Source organism: Haliotis rubra, unplaced genomic scaffold (genome assembly GCF_003918875.1).
Source record: "Haliotis rubra isolate DU_JTF1 unplaced genomic scaffold, ASM391887v1 Scf61, whole genome shotgun sequence".
Taxonomy (NCBI): Eukaryota; Metazoa; Mollusca; class Gastropoda; order Lepetellida; family Haliotidae; genus Haliotis; species Haliotis rubra.
The window spans coordinates 1727755-1748153 of NW_025767313.1; the positions used below are offsets into that span (position 1 = coordinate 1727755).

Below are 20399 nucleotides of genomic sequence, written 5' to 3' on the forward strand. Positions count from 1 at the left end.
TTTCACTGTTATATACTCCATGCTTCTTTCGTCACTTGTTCAATGGCTCTGTTGATAGGGGGTTCCAAGATACACTTGATCCTCTTCGTTCTTGAGATGTCCCAAATGTTATACAGACGACCTCTCGCTATCACATAGTGCCTCCGTAAGACCAACTAACGAAATCTTTTTCCACTTTTATCCTCTGAATGCTTTTCTTCTTTTAGGGCCAGATGTCATCTCAGATACTGAAGACGATTTGGGGGACCGTGACTGTACTGTTCAGGTTTGTGGCGATAGTCACTACCGTTAACATCGGAAGAATATGTCCTCCGGTCAAACGATGGTTTACGAAGGTCCTAGACAAGGGCGTAGCAGGTTCCTCAGTGAGTGGAGCTGACGTGTACGAGTCGTACCTCAACGTGAAAAACTGGAAACTGATTCTAGAAGAATGGTTCCAGGATGCAGGCGTCCATCCTGAAGAGAAGTGTAGAGCTCCCGACGCAGTTGTCTGGTCAGCAGACGGCAAAACCAAACATCGTCTGCTGGACTTCATGAAGAAAGGGCGCCCTCTGGTTCTCAACTTTGGAAGCTGTAGCTGACCTCCCCTTTATGGCCAAACTGGCCAAGTTCAACGACATTGTTCAAAAGTATGGACATATCGCTGACTTTCTTCTTATATACATACAGGAGGCTCACCCAACCGACGGATGGAATTTGAATAATAATAAGTACCAAATTGAAACCGCCCAAAGTATGGACGACCGAGTAGAGGCGGCCGAGATGCTAAGTGACGAGGATTTAAGATGTCCCCTAATTCTGGATGACTTAACAGATAATGCTTGCAAGAAGTACCTTTTCCCTCCCAGAGCGGCTGTACATTATCCAAGATGGCGTGATTGTGTTAGCTGGAGGAAGAGGGCCGCACGATTACAATACACAAGTAGTGGACGACTGGCTCAGCGCCTACAGAGGGCGCTAGTTGAAACATGCGCACTCCTACACCTACAGCATATATAGTCAATACCATTGTTGATTATGCTTGATGGCGTGGATCATTGGAGGTCCGACATATAGTGGTTCTTCAGACTGTCGTCAGGCCGGGCGACCGTCTGGTCTCTGAACCGAACATATTTTACAGAAAATACAGTTCCTAAATTATATACACAAAAGAATATGAATAGAAAACTGAAACTGAAGTAATCTAGACTTGCCACATATTCTAGACTTGCATTGGTATATTTGTTTCAGGGTCTGTATGACAGACTAGCCGCTCGGATATGACTGGAATATCGGTAACTGCTGTGTCTTCTGTACGCTTTCTGATGTTAGTTGACAGCACCGCGTATGACCACGTGACCGGAAATACTGGGGTCACGTGTGATGTCAGGAGAGCTGTCACCTAGGATCACAACGTGTAAAGGATTATCTAGTACTGTACCTTTACAGGATAGTGTGTACCAAAGTAACACATTGGAACGGCCCAAAGTATGGACGACCGAGTAGAGGCGGCCACGATGCTAAGTGACGAGAATTTAAGATGCCCTCTAATTCTGGATGACTTAACAGATGATGCTAGCAGGAAGTATCTTTCCCACCCAGAGCGGTTTTCAGGCCGCTCGGTAATGAAACGTCTGGTCTCTGAAAGGAGCATATTTTGCAGAACAATTTCTTGATTATATACATAAAATATATTATATAGGAACCAAGAGACTTTCATCATTTTCAGAAACTGAAACTGAAGTAATCTAGACTTGCCACATATTCCAGACTTGCATTGGTAGATTTGTTTCAGGGTCTGTATGACAGACTAGCCCGTCGGATATCACTGGAATATTGGTAACTGCGGTGTCACACACAGAAAGCAATAAGGCTGCAGTTTAAACAATAGGCTACCTATTATGCAGGTTTCATCAACTTAAAAGGCTTACAGGTGTGTCTTCTGTACGCTTTCTGATGTTAGTTGACAGCACCGCGTATGACCACATGACTGGAAATACTGGGGTCACGTGTGATGTCAGGAGAGCTGTCACCTAGGATCACAAAGTCCAAACGATTATCTAGTAATATACCTCATCAATATACCACTATCATGTAAATACTGTTGAACATGTGAATGGTATTAAAATTCAGAAGTCCCCAAATCCCTTCTCTCACTCATTTGTGTCAAAGTGTACTACAGTTATTGTTGCAAACAGAGCAAGGCACCCGCTTTACTTGTTTATTCAACATAAAGGTGTTATCTCGTTTTCCATGGGCCTGAACTCCGAACTGTCAAACCAGCAAGAAAAGTCAAGCTCTTGAGGTTGCTGCTTTCATGTCTGTATTCACTTACATAGTATAACTCGTGAAGATCCGGCTTAGAATTGATCTGCAGTAACCCATGCTTGTCGTAAGTGGCGACAAAGGGGATCGGATGGTCAGACTCGCTGACTTGGTTGACACATGTCATTGTATCCCAATTGCGTAGATCGATGCTCATGCTGTTGATCATTGGATTGTCTGGTGCAGATTCGAGTTTGTTACAGACCGCCGCCATATAGCTGGACTATTGGTCAGACAAGTCGATATGTTTCATATCAGTGGAGGTTACATTGATATTTAGTTGAAATGTGTTGAAGTTACTCAGAAAGTATCTCCAAGTTGACAGTCACGATGATTTGGGGAAATGTTTGCCTGATCGATATCACAACAACCTTAATCACCCGGTTGTGCAGTTCCACAATTGACGGAAACTTCTTTCAAGCACCTCGATGATCTTGCACATTTGCTGAAGTTGACTTAAAGCTATACATTCTAGAGAGACTCGAATAAAAGAACATTTACCAACATAAATCTAGTGACCTATAATCCTTTTGAGGAGGATGATACTATGCCTGTATTCACTTACATAGTATAACTCGTGAAGCGTGAAGATCCGAGTTAGAATTGATCTTCAGCAACCCATGCTTGTCGTAAGAGGCGATTAACGGGATCGGGTGGTCAAGCTCGCTGACTTGTTGACACATGTCAATTGCGTAGATCGATGCTCATGCTATTGATCACTGGATTGTTTGGTCCAGGCACAGGCATAAGATTACACATTTTGTCATGACATATATGAGTTCTATGGTTTACAGTGTTGTACAAAAGATGGTCTAGATATTGGACAGATCAATATATCGGATATCCAATATATATATCCGTGACTAAATTGTGTTGATCTATATAATTCCAAACTGGAATCGCAGCGACCCTCAGTATTATATCGTCAGCGTAGGTCCGCTAAAGGTGACCTTAACATGACACTTCTGGGAGGCAATGGGCATTGATACGCAATAAAAATGTTGAACTGTTTCTGTTTTGCAAATATAACCACAGTGACATTGCACTGTTTGTTTTGTGATTATATCTTACGAAGCTACACATATAACCACAGTGACATTGTTGTGTTTGTTTTGTCGTTATATCATACGAAGCTACACATATAACCACAGTGACATTGCACTGTTTGTTTTGTGGTTATATCATACGAAGCTACACATAAAACCATAGTGACATTGCTGTGTTTGTTTTGTGGTTATATCATACGAAGCTACACATATAACCACAGTGACATTGCAGTGTTTGTTTTGTGGTTATATCATACGAAGCTACGCATAAAACCACAGTGACATTGCAGTGTTTGTTTTGTGGTTATATCATACGAAGCTACGCATAAAACCATAGTGACATTGCTGTGTTTGTTTTGTGGTTATATCATACGAAGCTACACATATAAAAACAGTGACATTGCAATGTTTGTTTTGTGGTGATATCATACGAAGCTACACATATAACCAGAGTGACATTGCTGTGTTTGTTTTGTGGTTATATCATACGAAGCTACACATATAACTAGAGTGCCATTGCTGTGTTTGTTTTGTCGTTATATCATACGAAGCTACACATATAACTAGAGTGCCATTGCTGTGTTTGTTTTGTGGTTATATCATACGAAGCTACACATATAACCAGAGTGACATTGCTGTGTTTGTTTTGTGGTTATATCATACGAAGCTACACATATAACTAGAGTGACATTGCAGTGTTTGTTTTGTCGTTATATCATAAGAAGCTACACCTATAACCACAGTGACATTGCTGTGTTTGTTTTGTCGTTATATCATACGAAGGTACAGATATTGACATTGCTGTGTTTGTTTTGTCGTTATGTGATACGAAGCTACAGATATAACCACAGTGACATTGCTGTGTTTGTTTTGTCGTTATATCATACGAAGGTACAGATATTGACATTGCTGTGTTTGTTTTGTCGTTATGTCATACGAAGCTACAGATATAACCACAGTGACATTGCAGTGTTTGTTTTGTGGTGATATCATACGAAGCCACACATATAACCACAATGACATTGCAGTATTTGTTTTGTCGTTATATCATACGAAACTACAACAAAAAAATCACAGTGAGATTGCAGTGTTTTGTCGTTATGTCATACGAAGCTACACATATAGCAACAGTGACATTGCTGTGTTTTGTCGCTATATCAAACGAAGCTACACCTATAACCACAGTGACATTGCAGTGTTTGTTTTGTGGTGATATCATACGAAGCCACACATATAACCACAATGACATTGCAGTATTTGTTTTGTCGTTATATCATACGAAACTACAACAAAAAAATCACAGTGAGATTGCAGTGTTTTGTCGTTATGTCATACGAAGCTACACATATAGCAACAGTGACATTGCTGTGTTTTGTCGCTATATCAAACGAAGCTACACCTATAACCACAGTGACATTGCAGTGTTTGTTTTGTGATTATATCATACAAAGGTACAAATATAGCCACAGTGACATTGCAGAGTTTGTTTTGTGGTTATATCATACGAAGCTACACACATAACCACAGTGACATTGCTGTGTTTGTTTTGTGGTTATATCATACGAAATTACAAAAAACACACAGTGAGATTGCAGTGTTTTGTCGTTATATCATACGAAGCTACACATATAGCAACAGTGACATTGCTGTGTTTTGTCGCTATATCAAACGAAGCTACACCTATAACCACAGTGACATTGCTGTGTTTGTTTTGTGATTATATCATACAAAGGTACAAATATAGCCACAGTGACATTGCAGAGTTTGTTTTGTGGTTATATCATACGAAGCTACACACATAACCACAGTGACATTGCTGTGTTTGTTTTGTGATTATATCATACGAAATTACAAAAAACACACAGTGAGATTGCAGTGTTTTGTCGTTATATCATACGAAGCTACACATATAGCCACAGTGACATTGCAGAGGTTGTTTTGTGGTTATATCATACGAAGCTAACCTATAACCACAGTGACATTGCAATGTTTGTTTTGTGGTTATATCATACGAAACTAGACACATAGCGACAGTGACATTGCAGTGTTTGTTTTGTCGTTATGTCAGACGAAGCTGCACATATAAAAACAGTGACATTGCAATGTTTGTTTTGTGGTTATATCATACGAAACTACACACATAGCGACAGTGACATTGCAGTGTTTGTTTTGTCGTTATGGCAGACGAAGCTGCACATATAACCACAGTGGGATTGCAGTGTTTGTTTTGTGGTTATATCATACGAAGCTACACATATAACTAGAGTGACATTGCAGTGTTTGTTTTGTCGTTATATCATAAGAAGCTACACCTATAACCACAGTGACATTGCTGTGTTTGTTTTGTCGTTATATCATACGAAGGTACAGATATTGACATTGCTGTGTTTGTTTTGTCGTTATGTGATACGAAGCTACAGATATAACCACAGTGACATTGCTGTGTTTGTTTTGTCGTTATATCATACGAAGGTACAGATATTGACATTGCTGTGTTTGTTTTGTCGTTATGTGATACGAAGCTACAGATATAACCACAGTGACATTGCTGTGTTTGTTTTGTCGTTATATCATACGAAGGTACAGATATTGACATTGCTGTGTTTGTTTTGTCGTTATGTCATACGAAGCTACACCTATAACCACAGTGACATTGCACTGTTTGTTTTGTGGTGATATCATACGAAGCCACACATATAACCACAATGACATTGCAGTATTTGTTTTGTCGTTATATCATACGAAACTACAACAAAAAAATCACAGTGAGATTGCAGTGTTTTGTCGTTATGTCATACGAAGCTACACATATAGCAACAGTGACATTGCTGTGTTTTGTCGCTATATCAAACGAAGCTACACCTATAACCACAGTGACATTGCAGTGTTTGTTTTGTGGTGATATCATACGAAGCCACACATATAACCACAATGACATTGCAGTATTTGTTTTGTCGTTATATCATAGAGAAACGACAACAAAAAAATCACAGTGAGATTGCAGTGTTTTGTTGTTATGTCATACGAAGCTACACATATAGCAACAGTGACATTGCTGTGTTTTGTCGCTATATCAAACGAAGCTATACCTATAACCTCAGTGACATTGCAGTGTTTGTTTTGTGATTATATCATACAAAGGTACAAATATAGCCACAGTGACATTGCAGAGTTTGTTTTGTGGTTATATCATACGAAGCTACACACATAACCACAGTGACATTGCTGTGTTTGTTTTGTGGTTATATCATACGAAATTACAAAAAACACACAGTGAGATTGCAGTGTTTTGTCGTTATGTCATACGAAGCTACACATATAGCAACAGTGACATTGCTGTGTTTTGTCGCTATATCAAACGAAGCTACACCTATAACCACAGTGACATTGCAGTCTTTGTTTTGTGGTTATATCATACGGAGCTAACCTATAACCACAGTGACATTGCAATGTTTGTTTTGTGGTTATATCATACGAAACTACACACATAGCGACAGTGACATTGCAGTGTTTGTTTTGTCGTTATGTCAGACGAAGCTGCACATATAAAAACAGTGACATTGCAATGTTTGTTTTGTGGTTATATCATACGAAACTACACACATAGCGACAGTGACATTGCAGTGTTTGTTTTGTCGTTATGGCAGACGAAGCTGCACATATAACCACAGTGAGATTGCAGTGTTTGTTTTGTGGTTATAACATACGAAACTACACACATAGCGACAGTGACATTGCAGTGTTTGTTTTGTCGTTATGGCAGACGAAGCTGCACATATAACCACAGTGAGATTGCAGTGTTTGTTTTGTGGTTATATCATACGAAACTACACACATAGCGACAGTGACATTGCAGTGTTTGTTTTGTCGTTATATCATACGAAACAACACATATAACCACAGTGAGATTGCAGTGTTTGTTTTGTGGTTATATCATACGAAACTACACACATAGCGACAGTGACATTGCAGTGTTTGTTTTGTGGTTATATCATACGAAACAACACATATAACCACAGTGTCATTGCAGTGTTTGTTTTGTCTTATGACTTAAGGAGAAAATAAACACTGCAATATTACTGTTGTTATATGTGTAATGTAAGCTACACATACAGCTGTAGTGATAAGGCATTACTAGATTTGTCCTCGTATTGTTAGATACTCAGAAACTCCACGTTAGAACATGTCGCACAAACGCAAGACATGCACAATGGCGTCCTACATCTTATCGAAGAAAGCTTCAGCTCCAGGAACAGCACAAACATGAACTCTCAAGATACATTTGATTAACTCAGTTACAGATATCAGCCATTCTACTACAGATAACTCATCGTGCCAAATATAGATCTCGTTGGTACTCGTAGTTGCAAGAGGCCGCAAATTATGTGAGCAAATATGCGTCTACAGCAAAAAACATTATCTGTGCCACTGTTGATAACAGCTGAGTCATGATTACATAACGATAGGGATCAAAGTCTCATCATGACCACAAAACACTTACTGGACGCTGTGCAGGCGACTACACGGGGAAGTGCGCTGGGATAACGCCAGGATTTGTCCGTTGTTCCATTCAGTCTTACACTGACAGGCTATGCAGTAAACTACAGGTAAATATAAGGGACCACGAATTTTAGTTCATTGTAATCGCTGTTCGTTATACGCATTTCGACTAAAATATACATCAAGTGGACGGGCCAAAAACACAGCCCGTTATATACGTCAGTAAGTCATAAGCGTGTTCGCTATAGACCTTGTTTGATACAAATCAGTTTGGACTTTCAGCATACATCTACACTTCTGTTGGCTGCAGATTATAAAATAAGTCAGCAATGCATCAGAGGTTCTCATATTTCCTTATCTCGTACACGTATTTAATCTGAGATGTGAGGATATTTCTATAATGGAAACCAAAACTGCGCTCTTGCTGCGCAAGGTTAAACGAATGTTAGAAAACACAGCCGTAGCAACTCTTCACCGCAACACTGTGTAGGCGCAGGGCCTCTGGTAACCCAGGTAACAGCTGGGATTCTAGTTGTGACATGATTCTTCAACACCAATGCGTGAAGCAAGGGGCAGCTTGATTGATCGGGTGTTCGAGCTCGCTGACCGTACCTCGTTGCTCATAATATCTCCCACTAGGGTTTATGGTCCAAACGTCACTGGGGTTTGTCTGGTGCAACTTTAGATAACAACTGTGTATGTTCCTGTGGTGTAGGGGAACGTACCAAAACATTTCTGGACAACCGTATGAGACTAATTTTCATTGATTCAAACGTTTCACTGTTATATACTCCATGCTTCTTTCGTCACTTGTGTCAATGTCTCTGTTGATAGGGGGTTACAAGATAAACTCGATGTCCGAAATGTTACACCGACAACCTCTCGCTATCACAAAGTGCCCCTGCAAGATCGGATGATGAAATCTAGCTCTTCTGTTAAACAAAATGAATGCTTTTCTTCTTTTAGGGCCAAATGTCATCTCAGATACTGAAGACGATTTGGAGGACCGTGGCTGTACTGTTTAGGTTTGTGACGACAATTATTACCGTTAACATCGGAAGAATATGTCCACCGGTCAAACGACGGGTTATAAGGTATCTAGACAAAATCCATGAAGGTTCCTCAGTGAGTGGAACTGACTCGTATGAGTCGTTCCTCAACGTGAAAAACTGGAAGCTGATTCTGGTAGAATGGTTACTGGATGCAGGCTCCCACCCTGAAGTGAATTGTAGAGCTCCCGACGCAGTTGTCTGGTCAGCAGACGGCAAAACCAAACATCGTCTGCTGGACTTCATGAAGAAAGGGCGCCCTCTGGTTCTCAACTTTGGAAGCTGTACCTGACCTCCCTTTATGGCCAAACTGGCCAAGTTCAACGACATTGTTCAAAAGTATGGACATATCGCTGACTTTCTTCTTATATACATACAGGAGGCCCACCCAACTGACGGATGGAATTTGAATAATAATAAGTACCAAATTGGAACCGCCCAAAGTATGGACGACCGAGTAGAGGCGGCCGAGATGCTAAGTGACGAGAATTTAAGATGCCCCCTAATTCTGGATGACTTAACAGATGATGCTTGCAGGAAGTATGTTTCCCTCCCAGAGCGGCTGTACATTATCTTTGATGGTGTAGTTGTGTTAGCTGGGGGAAGAGGGCCGCTCATATACAATACACAGATAGTGGACGACTGGCTCAGCGCCTACACAGGGCGCTAGTTCAAACATGCGCACTCCTACATCTAGTTTCTTTTTACAGATCCCAGCGCATAATATTTAACAACTCATTCCATTCTCAGCGCTCGGCTGAATCAGATTATTTCAGGTTGTGGTATGCTAGTCTTCCTAAATCTCTCTTCGCTAGATCAGCATATACCATTCTTGATTATGCTTGATGACGTGGATCATTGGAGGTCCGACATAGTGTGGTTCTTCAGACTGTCATCAGGCCGCTCGGTAATCGAACGTCTGGTCTCTGAAAGGAACATATTTTACAGAACAATTTCTAGATTATATACATAAACTATATTATATAGGAACCAAGAGACTGAAACTGAAGTAATCTAGACTTGCCACATATTCCAGACTTGCACTGGGTAGAGATTTGTTTCAGGGTCTGTATGACAGACTAGCCTGGAATATTGGTAACTGCGGTGTCACACACACTAAGCAATAAGGCTGCAGTTTAAACAATAGGCTACCTATTATGCAGGTTTCATCAACTTAAAAGGCTTACAGTTGTGTCTTCTGTACGCTTTCTGATGTTAGTTGACAGCACCGCGTATGACCACGTGATCGGAAATACTGGGGTCACGTGTGATGTCAGGAGAGCTGTCACCTAGGATCACAACGTGTAAACGATTGTCTAGTACTGTACCGTTACAGGATAGTGTGTGCCAAAGTACCAAATTGGAACCGCCCAAAGTATGGACGACCGAATAGAGGCGGCCATAATGCTAAGTGACGAGAATTTAAGATGCCCCCTAATTCTGGATGACTTAACAGATGATGCTTGCAGGAAGTATGTTTCCCTCCCAGAGCGGCTGTACATTATCCAAGATGGTGTGGTTGTGTTAGCTGGAGGAAGAGGGCCGAAAAAATACAATACGCAGATAGTGGACGACTGGCTCAGCGCCTACAGAGGGCGCTAGTTCAAACATGCGCACTCCTACATCTACTTTCTTTTCACAGATCCCAGCGCATAATATTTAACCACTCATTCCATTCTCAGCGCTCGGCTGAATTCAAGAGCTTTGTAGGTGCCTTGAAGGATGATTTTGTTTAATCTTAATCAGATTATTTCAGGTTGTGGTATGCTAGTCTTCCTGTATCTCTCTTCACTAAGCAATAAGGCTGCAATTTAAACAATAGGCTACCTATTATGCAGGGTTCATCAACTTAAAAGGCTTACAGGTGTGTCTTCTGTACGCTTTCTGATGTTAGTTGACAGCACCGCGTATGACCACGTGATCGGAAATACTGAGGTCACGTGTGATGTCAGGAGAGCTGTCACCTAGTATCACAAAGTCCAAACCATTATCTAGTAATATACCTTTACAGGATAATGTGTACATCCAATATCATGTAAATACTGTTGAACATGTGAATGGTATTAAAATTCAGAAGTCCCAAATCCCTTCTCTCACTGTGTCTCATCTGTGTCAAAGTGTATTACAGTTAATTCTGCAAACAGAGCAAGGCACCCGCTTTACAAGCTTGTTCGGCATAAAGGTATTATCTCGTTTTCCATGGGCCTGAACTCCGAACTGCGAACCAGCAAGAAAAGTCAAGCTCTTGGGGATGCTGCTTTCATGTCTGTATTCACTTACATAGTATAACTCGTGAAGATCCGGCTTAGAATTGATCTGCAGTAACCCATGCAGTAACCCAGGTGACAAAGGGGATCGGATGGTCAGATTCGCTGACTTGGTTGACACATGTCATTGTATCCCAATTGCGTAGATCGATGCTGACGCTGTTGATCACTGGGTTGTCTGGCCCAGACTCGAGTTTTTTACAGACCGCCACAATATAGCTGGACTATTGGTGAGTGTGGCGTTAAACAACAACCCAACTAACCAACATATTATCAACATAAATAGGACTACTACGTGTATTTACAGACGCGGTCAAAGTCTATATGGTTCATATCAGTGGATGTTACATTGATATTTAGTTGAAATGTGTTGAAGTTACATAGAAAGTGTCTCCAAGTTGACAGTTACGATGATTTGGGGAAATGTTTTCCTGATCGATATCACAACAACCTTAATCACCCGGTTGTGCAGTTCCACAAGTGCAGGAAACTTCTTTCAAGCACCTCGATGATCTTGCATATTTACTAAAGAAGACTTAAAGCTATACATTCTAGAGAAACTCGAATAAAAGAACATTTACCAACATAAATCTAGTGACCTATAATCCTCTTGAGGAGGATGATACTATGCCTGTATTCACTTACATAGTATAACTCGTGAAGCGTGATGATCTCAGTTAGAATTGATCTTCAGCAACCCATTCTTGTCGTAAGAGGCGATTAACGGGATCGGGTGGTCAAGCTCGCTGACTTGGTTGACACATGTCAATTGCGTAGATCGTTGCTCACTGGATTGTCTGGTCCAGGCACAGGCATAAGATTACGTTTTTTGGACAGTGCGGATGTTGCGCCAAAACGCAACGCCAAGTAAACATATACTACCCATGAAAAGTTTAGACTCACTGAAAGCACTCACTATATAATAATAATAATAATAATAATTGATTTATAGAGCGCCTATTTCCAAAAGATATTGCTCAATGGCGCTATGAAGAGAAAAGATTGTAGACAATGTCTATGGAAAAGAGAGTTTGAACAGATGAGTTTTGAGGGCAGTTTTGAAAGCATCAGCAGATTCTATTTCTTTTAGGGTGAGTGGTAGAATGTTCCAGAGATAGGGGGCTGCAGCAGAGAACGCTCTTGATCCCATGGCTGTTTTGACGTGAGGCTGTGTAAGCAGTAGGGAGTTTGACGAGCGGAGCAATCGGCTTGGAACATGGAGATGAATGAGGCTTTTAAGATATTGAGAAAACATGTTTTCATAGATGCAGCTGTGTGTAAGAAGAAGAAGTTTGTATTGAATTCTGCTTGATACAGGAAGCCAGTGAAGAGTTTGGAGGATAGGTGTCACAGTTTGGTGCACGGGCAACAACACGGGCGGCTGAATTCTGAATCCGTTGGAGTTGTGAAAGGAGCTGTTGAGGAATGTTGTAATAGAGGGGAGTTGCAGTAATCAAGTTTAGAGAGAACAAGGCTGGTCGTTAGAAGCTGGGCGGTGTTGAAGTCTAAGAGGGTTCGGATCTTGCTAATATTGAAGATATGGTAGAAGCTATATTGAAGATATGTTATGCATATACACTAAACGCCAAAAGAAACGTTACCCTCCTACATTTATGAAATACTTAAAAACTATGAAAGATATGTTAAAAAGTATTAGTTTACAAAAAAAGCTTAAAAACACAGTTTTATGCAAATAACGCAAACAAATCTCAAATGCATTTATATTTAGGCGAAATGCATATTTTTTAGAAGAGTTCAATTGTCCTATTTTCGTCCATGCCGAAATAAACCAATAACAGTGATTTAGATGTCCAAAAGAAAGGTTGAAATAAAATTCTGATTAGAGATAAAGATAAACCATTTAAAATCACCATTTTTCAACTATTAAAACAAGAAACAACTGACGTAGAGTGTGTAAAATTGTAAAATAATCATTCCTATGATTTCAGTCTTTTAAAACTTGTTTTGCTAATTTGCATTAGTGAAAACAAGTAAAACGTGTCTTTTTTATTGTGAACAAATGTTTAGGAACATCTAGAATTATCTTTGTTAACATTTTTGCTTGCAAAGTAAAATTTTTCCTTTTTTTGTTTATACATAGCAATATCAATCGCCAAATCGCAGCAATTTTTAGGCAGTATTTGCATTCATTTCACATATATAATGATTCTATAGGGTATAAAGAGAGACTAGAATGCATGATATGATACACAAGTACGAGAAATATGCCACGATTAACAGCTGGAGAGAGAGAAAGAGTCATCGTAATGGTGCAGATGGGGTCCACATACAATGCTGTTGCCAACACCCTCGGATGCCATCGTATTACGGTTATGACTTATTCAGGGCTTCAGACTGACTGGGGTCCCCGTAGACAGGTCCCCGTAGACAGACCAAGAAGTGGACGTCCACTCACAACACCAGCTGAAGATAGGTACCTCCGTCATTAAGGAAGGAGGGTAACGTTTCTTTTGGCGTTTAGTGAATGAATTTCTCCACTATATAACTTTGGGGAACCAACTGCAAACTTTATGCAGATGAATAGCACGAGGATCATGCATTAAATTGCTCAAAAGCATGTGCAAATATCGTGCATGTGAACAGCTGTGTTGTGGTGTAATAGTTTGTTAAAAATTCGCTACTTTTCACTCAGTTTCATCATTTCAATCATGACAATAATCTTTCACGTTACGAATTTGTTTTACAATACATCAGTTCATGTGTAAACAGTAACTTTAAACAGTATGGAAAATTTTGCAAAATCTAGTTTAGAAGAGTTGACTTAAGTAAGTGGCTACATTTACACTACCGAGTAGTGAGTTTTGATGGGGAGTATATATACCTATACCCTCCGGACAAATTAACGGTCGGCGGCCTACTGACCTCAGCTCCTTTGGCTGGGAACTGTTTACAGATTGATTTTTTCTCAGGTACGTGTCCATTTCAAACATATTCAAGACTATTATTATGTTGTTAGAAGGCAGACATAGAATCTTTTTTTCTCAAAACACATTTTGTCATGAAATATATGAGTTCTATGGTTGATCAGTGTTGTACAAAAGATGGTCTAGATGTTGGACAGGTCAATATATCGGATATCCCATATATCAACTAAATCAGCCAGTATCACCACAGGATCCCGTCAGTCGTTTCTTTATCAGCTTAGGGCTCCCATAGTAATAAGGATTTTAATTTCCGTAACTTTGACCAGATCGAGAACAGATAAATACTGTTTTAGGGGGGACCTCGTCTCGGTAGTCAGGGTGAATGAACGAGTTGAGTTCGAGGTTAGTGTTTGATCCGTATTTTCACCATTAGCATTATATATTGGTAAAACCCACAGTAAAGCAGCTCGTGGAGATGCATTTTGTGCTGACAAATCTAAACTCATAATCAGGGCGATTCTGAGATTCGACGATCAGTTTCAGGAAGACAACACAACGAATGAGATGATAATATAGCGGAATGACCAGGTAAAACAATATTACTTATTGCTTTCAAGGAAAGGTCATCGATTTTAAAAATACTAATTGTTATTCAACCAAATAGAAAAGATTCATTTGACAATTTATTTAGACATGTATAGTGATGCAATCAATGTAAATTTCCATACCAAGTATATGTTTACCTGGTGAAAAGGAGAAGGATTTTGAGCGTCAAGTTAGTGAAGCATGGTGTTCCTGACACTACAACCTGAACACAGCCTCTTACTATAACAGACACTACAACCTGAACAGACAGAGCGTCTTACTATAACAGACACTACTACCTGAACAGACACAGTGTCTTACTATAACAGACACTACTACCTGAACGGAGACAGGGTCTTACCATAACAGACACTACTACCTGAACACAGTGTCTTACTTTAACAGACACTTCCACCTGAACAGACACAGTGTGTTACTAGAACGGACACTGCTACCTGAACAGACACAGTGTCTTACTATAACAGACACTACTACCTGAACAGACACAGTGTCTTACTATAACAGACACTACTACCCGAACAGACACAGCCTCTTACTATAACAGACACTACTACCTGAACAGACACAGCCTCTTACTATAACAGACACTACTACCTGAACAGAGACAGCGTCTTACTATAACAGTACTTGTTTTGGTCTCTTGTTTTAAAGTTATACGAAGCTACACATATAGCTTTAGTGACAAGGCAGTACTTGTTTTGTTCTCTTGTTTTAAAGTTATACGAAGCTACACATATAGCTGTAGTGACAAGGCAGTACTTGTTTTGGTCTCTTGTTTTAAAGTTATATGAAGCTACACATATAGCTGTAGTGATAAGGCAGCACTTGTTATGGTCTCTTGTTTTAAAGACATACGAAGCTACACATATAGCTGTAGTGACAAGGCAGTACTTGTTTTGTTCTCTTGTTTTAAAGTTATACGAAGCTACACATATAGCTGTAGTGATAAGGCAGCACTTGTTTTGGTCTCTTGTTTTAAAGACATACGAAGCTACACATATAGCTTTAGTGACAAGGCAGTACTTGTTTTGTTCTCTTGTTTTAAAGTTATACGAAGCTACACATATAGCTGTAGTGATAAGGCAGCACTTGTTTTGGTCTCTTGTTTTAAAGACATACGAAGCTACACATATAGCTTTAGTGACAAGGCAGTACTTGTTTAGTTCTCTTGTTTTAAAGTTATACGAAGCTACACATATAGCTGTAGTGACAAGGCAGTATTTGTTTTGTTCTCTTGTTTTAAAGTTATACGAAGCTACACATATAGCTGTAGTGACAAGGCAGCACTTGTTTTGTTCTCTTGTTTTAAAGTTATACGAAGCTACACATATAGCTGTAGTGACAAGGCAGCACTTGTTTTGTTCTCTTGTTTTAAAGTTATACGAAGCTACACATATAGCTGTAGTGACAAGGCAGCACTTGTTTTGGTCTCTTGTTTTAAAGCAATACGAAGCTACACATATAGCTGTAGTGACAAGGCAGAACTTGTTTTGTTCTCTTGTTTTAAAGTTATACGAAGCTACACATATAGCTGTAGTACTAGTTTTGTTCTCTTGTTTTTAGTGTTACGGTTAATAAGTTTTAAGACTCCCCTGTGAACCAGCAAAATAGACAGACAGACAAGTCTAAAATATTCAATAATATGTTGAGCAAACAATGATCAAGCTACAATGAATGACAATACAGATATCTAATACAATGTAATTGAGTCACAAATCTAAAATATTGGGTCACAAATCTAAAATATTGACTCACTAGAATCTTGACATTTACAGTGAGTCAGATATACTGACTGAAGGGTTTTTACAATGACAGTAGACGAATAGGCCAGCACGGTCAGTCTTGAATGTTGATCAACTTGACGGTGGCAGACAGATGCACATGAATCCAGTCATGTGAAAAGTCCCGTCGCACAACGCAACAACCAGCCCTTATAAGGCTCTTACACAGTTCTCGAGCAGTCTAGCAAAGCCAGGCTCCCTCATTATTCTCTCAGAACGATGCAGGGTTTTCTCGAACATACGTCCGGAAGTCAAAACAAAATAAAGCCAGCCAAGGGAGGCAACTCTGGAGTGCTATCAAAAGGCGCACAAACGCAAGACATGCACACTAACGTTCTACATCTTATCGAAGAAAGCTTCAGTGATCTCGAAACAGTCCGCACAGGAAGATTGAGATATACTCGAAGTGATTAATTGTGACATAACAGGTAAGTTGTACTACGTTAGGTAATAGTCGAGCATGTATGGATCCGACTGAGTTACTGATATCAGCCATTCTAATACAGGTTACTCATCGTGGCAAATATAGATCTCGTTAGTAGTCGTAGTAGAAACAGGATGCTAATTATGTGATCATATATATATACTCATGCCAATAATGGTTGTCACCCCCTTTAATTTTTGGAGAGGGAGTGTGGGGTGGGGTTGTGGGGTGTGTGTGGGGTTGGAGTAGGGAGTGGGTGACAACCACTATTGGCATGAGTATATGTGTCTACAGCAGTAACCGCTACCTGCACGACTGTTGACAGCTGAGTCATGGTGACATAACGATAGTGAACAAAGTCTAATCACAACTCAGCAAACAGTTATTCGACGTTGTGCAGGCGACTACACGGGGAAGTGCGCTGGGTAAACTCCAGGATTTGTCTGTTGTTCCATTCAGTCTTACACTGACAGGCTATGCAGTAAACTACAGGTAAAGGCACTACGAATTTTAGTTCATTATGACCGCTGTTCTTTTAAAATATACATTTCGACTCAAATATACATCAAGTGGACGGGCCTAAAACACAGCCCGTTATATACGTCAGTAAGTCATAAGCGTGTTCGCTATTGACGTTGTTTGATACCAGTCAGTTAGGACTTGTAGCGTACATCTACACTTTCTGTTGGCTGTAGATTATAAGGTCAGCAATGCATCAGAGGTTCTCACATTTCCTTATCTCTCGATTCATAAACGTATTTCATCTGAGGTTAACTTTGAGTAAGGATTTTAAAAAATCGAAACCAAAACTGCGCTCTGGTCTGAGGTTAAACGAATGTTAGAAAACTCAGCCGTAGTAACTCACTGTGTACGCGCAGGACCTCTGGTGACCTATCTTTTCTGGTCCAAACGTCACTGGGATTTGTCTGGTGCGACTTTAAATAACAACTGTATATGTGTTTGTGGTGTAGGGGAGCGTATCAAAAAAATTCTTGACAACCGTATGAGACTACATTTTCATTAATTCAAACGTTTCACTGTTATATACTCCATGCTTTTTTCGTCACTTGTTCCATGTCTCTGTGCATGTGCGTGTGCGTGTGCGTGTGCGTGCGTGTGCGTGTGTGTGTGTATGAAAAAGATCAGCTAGCGATCTTTTATCCTCTGTTAAACAAAATGAATGCTTTTCTTCTTTTAGGGCAAAATGTCATCTCGGTTACTGAAGACCATTTGGGGGACCGTGGCTGTACTGTTGAGGTTTGTGACGATAGTCACTCTCGCTAACATCGGAAGAATATTTCCTCCGGTCAAACGACTGTTTACTAATTTTCTGGACAATAACCTAGCCGATACCTCGGTGAATGGAACCGACGTGTACGAGTCGATCCTCAAGGTGAAAAACTGGAAACTGATTCTAGAAGAATGGTTACTGGATGCAGGCTCCCATCCTGAAGAGAAGTGTAGAGCCCCCGACGCAGTTGTCTGGTCAGCAGACGGCAAAACCAAACATCGTCTGCTGGACTTCATGAAGAAGGGGCGCCCTCTGGTTCTCAACTTTGGAAGCTGTAGCTGACCTCCTTTTATGGCCAAACTGGCCAAGTTCAACGACATTGTTCAAAAGTATGGACATATCGCTGACTTTCTTCTTATTTACATACAGGAAGCCCACCCAACCGACGGATGGAATTTGAATAATAATAAGTACCAAATTGAAACCCCCCAAAGTATGGACGACCGAGTAGAGGCGGCCGAGATGCTAAGTGACGAGGATTTAAGATGCCCCCTAATTCTGGATGACTTAACAGATAATGCTTGCAAGAAGTACCTTTCCCTCCCAGAGCGGCTGTACATTATCCAAGATGGCGTGATTGTGTTAGCTGGAGGAAGAGGGCCGGGCAGATACAGTACACAAATAGTGGACGACTGGCTCAGCGCCTACAGAGGGCGCTAGTTGAAACATGCGCACTCCTACGTCTATACCATTGTTGATTATGCTTGGCGGCGTGGATCATTGGAGGTCCGACATAGTGTGGTTCTTCAGATTGCCTCTGAACCGAACATATTTTACAGAAAATACAGTTCCTAAATTATATTCATAAAATAATGTGAATAGAAAACTGAAACTGTAGTAATCTAGACTTGCCACATATTCTAGACTTGCATTGGTATATTTGTTTCAGAGTCTGTATGACAGACTAGCCGCTCGGATATCTTTGGAATATTGGTAGCTGCGGTGTCATACACTCAGCAATAAGACTGCAGTTTAAACAATACCTATTATGCAGGCTTCATGAACTTAAAAAGCTCATAGCTGTGCTTCTGTACGCTTTCTGATGTTAGTTGACAGCACCGCGTATGACCACGTGACCGGAAATACTGGGGTCACGTGTGATGTCAGGAGGGCTGTCACCTAGGATCACAAGGTGTAAAGGATTATCTAGTACTGTACCTTTACAGGATAGAGTGTACCAAAGTATCAAATAGGAACCGCCCAAAGTATGGACGACAGATTAGAGGCGGCCATGGTGCTAAGTGACGAGAATTTAAGATGCCCCCCAGTTGTGTTAGTTGGAGGAAGAGGGCCGCACAAATACAATACGCAGATAGTGGACGACTGGCTCAGCGCCTACAGAGGGCGCTAGTTGAAACATAAGCACTCCTACATCTAGTTTCTTTTTACAGATCCCAGCGCATAATATTTAACAACTCATTCCATTCTCAGCGCTCGGCTGAAGTCAAGAGCTTTGTAGGTGCCTTGAAGGATGATTTTATTTAATCTCAATCCGATTATTTCAGGTTGTCTTCCTAAATCTCTCTTCGCTAGATCAGCATATACCATTCTTGGTTATGCTTGGCGGCATGGATCATTTGAGGTCCGACATCGTGTGGTTCTTCAGACTGTCTTCAGGACGTTCGGTTGACGAACGCCTGGTCTCTGAAACGAATATACTTTACAGAAGAAAAACAGTTCCTAAATTATATACATAAACTATATTCAAAAGGGGCCAAGAGACTTTCATCATTTTCAGAAACTGAAACTGAAGTAATCTAGACTTGCCACATATTCCAGACTTCGGGTATCACTGGAATATAGGTAACTGCGGTGTCACACACAATAAGCAATAAGGCTGCAGTTTAAACAATACCTATTATGCAGGGTTCATCAACTTAAAAGGCTTACAGATGTGTCTTCTCTACGCTTTCTGATGTTAGTTGACAGCACCGCGTATGACCACGTGATCGGAAATACTGGGGTCACGTGTGATGTCAGGAGAGCTGTCACCTAGGATCACAAAGTCCAAACGATTATCTAGTAATATACCTTTACAGGATAATGTGTACATCCACTAACATGTAAATACTGTTTAACATGTGAATGGTATTAAAATTCAGAAGTCCCCAAATCCTTTCTCTCACTCATTTGTGTCAAAGTGTATTACAGTTATTGTTGCAAACTGAGCAAAGCACCCGCTTTACTAGCTTATTCAGCATAAAGGGATTGAACTCCGAACTGCGAACCAGCAGGAAAAGTTAAGC

General features: G+C 40.4%; 3 long non-coding RNA genes across 4 annotated transcripts; 2 read left to right on the forward strand and 1 right to left on the reverse strand.

Annotated features, from left to right (window-relative positions):
• Nucleotides 1-1291: 1291 nt before the first annotated feature.
• Nucleotides 1292-10981, reverse strand: LOC124255806. The gene is made up of 2 exons (XR_006892765.1): nt 10903-10981; nt 1292-1420 (listed from the first exon to the last, which is right to left on the reverse strand). It is a non-coding gene; the product is annotated as an uncharacterized LOC124255806 (long non-coding RNA).
• Nucleotides 7549-10983, forward strand: LOC124255802. The gene is made up of 2 exons (XR_006892760.1): nt 7549-7957; nt 8817-10983. It is a non-coding gene; the product is annotated as an uncharacterized LOC124255802 (long non-coding RNA).
• Nucleotides 10984-16719: 5736 nt separating this feature from the next.
• On the forward strand, nt 16720-20266 carry LOC124255803. 2 transcript variants are annotated; one of them, XR_006892762.1, is made up of 2 exons: nt 16720-16866; nt 18061-20266. It is a non-coding gene; the product is annotated as an uncharacterized LOC124255803 (long non-coding RNA). The 2 variants fall into 2 exon arrangements; XR_006892761.1 differs by lacking the exon at nt 16720-16866 and adding an exon at nt 17133-17354.
• The last annotated feature ends 133 nt before the right edge of the window (nt 20267-20399 follow it).